We start from the raw sequence: 2,560 nt of genomic DNA, 5'->3' as shown, positions 1-2,560 counted from the left end.
ACCCCTTCTCTCATTTTGTTCCAGTCTTTCCCCTCCTGATCTCCTTTTGCCACAAGTTGTATAATTCATTTTCAACATAGGGTCTAGTGAGTATCACTAGTGAATTAGTTCACCCTTTGTACCATCATTTCTGTGCTTCTCTTTCCCCTCCCCAATCAGATAAACTTACATACAAAACCCAGCCTGGGTCTTGCTAAGAATAAAAGGTACAAAAATAAAAGCAAGACAACAGGACTGATACCCACATGAATCACTTGTGGTATCTCGTATCTCATCAAAACATAAAAAGCACCAGCCCCTCTTTTAATATTAAAAAGAAATCCTGGCATTACACAACTGATATTCCATTATTACTTAATATTCTACTCTTACAGTTTTCATGGCAAATTCATGAGCCAAAAACAAACCCACGAAAATGGGGGGGGGGCTTATAAAGCTAAATATGATCTTAGCATTAACAGCTAAACAGGGAAAGGAATTCAAATGCCTTAATTAAAAAACCACAAGTGGACTATAGAGTGTGTAGCTACTGAAGTTTACAAACTATTTAAAACCTGATATCGTTGACTATTCAGAAACTACACAGATGGATTAGGGGTAGTAGAGGCTTACAGCTGACAGGAATTAGGGATGAGTCTGCATTGCTTTAGCTGCTCCCCATGCGGTTGGTCTCCGAGGAAAGCCTAACATTGATCAGATATTGAGCCAGGCTAATGCTGGCAGCAGATCCAGTGATGGTAACCCGTCTGTCAGGAGATCCTACCACTGGATTTGAAATTTTGATCTGCGCCCCAGACATGCGACGGATCTCATTGATTTTGGCTCCTTGACGCCCAATGATGCAGCCAATCAAATCATTTGGGATGGTGAGTTCTTGACAAGTAGCGTGAGCAGACGCATTCAAATATGCTCGGAATCCGGTGCTGCCATTTGTCATGGGAAAATGAGACTGTTGTATTGCCAACGGGTGCATTTTGGTCACATCTATGGACGATCCCTCCTGGTCAGGGTTGAAGGACACGGACGGGCTGGTGTGGGGGAAACTCTCACTGTTGCTGCCGGTGCTGTACCTGTCCTGTCCGCCTACAAAGCTGGCTAGAGAACTTGATGGCTTGGGCCGGTAAGGAATGGTGATGCCCTTTGGAGGAGACTCCAACATGACCATGCAGATCTGTTTGACACACTCAATGATGGATTGTGGTATGCCAGCAATACTGATGGCCCTCTCAGTTGAGTTGGGAAGCATGTCTGCTGCCATTTGGATCTGAGCCCCTGTACTTTCTCGTATTTGCCTGATCTTGCAACCACCTTTTCCAATGAGAGAGCCACATTGACTAGCAGGAACCACCAACCTTAGAGTGATCAAAGGTCTACTGGTAGCTGTAGTGTTGTTCATACATCTGCCGACGTCTTTTTCTGGTTTGTCAATGATCATAGCAAAGGCTTTAAAGATGGCATTAGTGGGTCCAACCAAGGTGATAATTCTCTCAGGACAATTCCCTTCTGAGATGTTGATTCGTGCACCACTCGCCTCTCTAATCTTCTTAACGGATTCTCCTTTCTTTCCGATGATACTGCCAACTTCTTTTCCATACATAAGTAGCCGGATGGTGAGAATGACATTTAATCCACCTTCCATCTCACGGGTGTCCATGTCGAGCAGTGTTATAGGAAGCTGGACTTTGGGTGATCAAAAAACTGCAGAATCCAGGTGACTCAGGGGAAAAAAAGGAGCCAGAGGGAAGAGGAAGGGTGGGAGGCTGGGGTGGAACAGTGGGAACAGGTGGGAAGGCCGAGGAGGAAGGAGGGAGTGGAGGAGGAGGAGGAATGGGGAATGAGACCCCGGAGCAGGTCGAGGGCAGCGGGCGGACTGAGAGGGCACAGGCTGTGGCTGTTCTGGTTGATGCCTCTACTAGTCTGTCACAGTTTCATTTATGATGTAAAACACATTCTTACATCACAAATCTGCAATCCCACTCCCAAATTTTACTAGAGACAGAAAGTTTATTTTCATAAAAACACATATTTTACTATATGAATATTTTATGGATGAGTTCATAATAGTCAAATTTAGGAAGAATTTGTGAATGAATTAACAAGCTTTGTCATATATCTAAACCAATGTAATAGTACTCCGCAAGTAAAGGAAAACAGTACACTACTAATGAACACAAGAGCATATTTAGATCTTTTGCTAAGTGAAAAAAAATAACTGAAATGCTATTTAATTCTATTTGTATCACATTTTCTAAAGAATAGAACTATAAATGACAGAGGGAACCAATCAATCACTACCAGAGGCTGGAGCTAGATGCAAGAATATTCTGTAGAGAAGATGGGACAATTTGGTAGGGTGACTGAATTCCATTATACCTTGATCTTGGTGGCATTTTATCAAAAAATTATAGTATTTTTAAAGGTTTTTATTCTACTTCAATTAATGCCTCAACAATTTCAAATGAAAATGGACTGAGCTTAAAATGTCAAATCTATATTTGTATACATGTGCAAAGAACCAGAAAACTTCTATTTAAAAAGGTAACATTTGTTATAGCAAATT

General features: G+C 41.9%; 1 pseudogene across 1 annotated transcript; it reads right to left on the bottom strand.

Annotated features, from left to right (window-relative positions):
* Positions 1 to 560: 560 nt before the first annotated feature.
* LOC138839466 (poly(rC)-binding protein 2 pseudogene) lies at positions 561 to 1,830 on the bottom strand (annotated as a pseudogene). Its single transcript, XR_011375980.1, has one exon. The product of XR_011375980.1 is annotated as a poly(rC)-binding protein 2 pseudogene (transcript).
* Between the last annotated feature and the right edge of the window lie 730 nt (positions 1,831 to 2,560).

This window comes from Dipodomys merriami, unplaced genomic scaffold (assembly GCF_024711535.1).
Source record: "Dipodomys merriami isolate MVZ:Mamm:240054 unplaced genomic scaffold, mDipMer1.0.p SCAF_3, whole genome shotgun sequence".
Classification (NCBI taxonomy): Eukaryota; Metazoa; Chordata; class Mammalia; order Rodentia; family Heteromyidae; genus Dipodomys; species Dipodomys merriami.
This window is presented reverse-complemented; position numbering and strand designations above follow the sequence as displayed.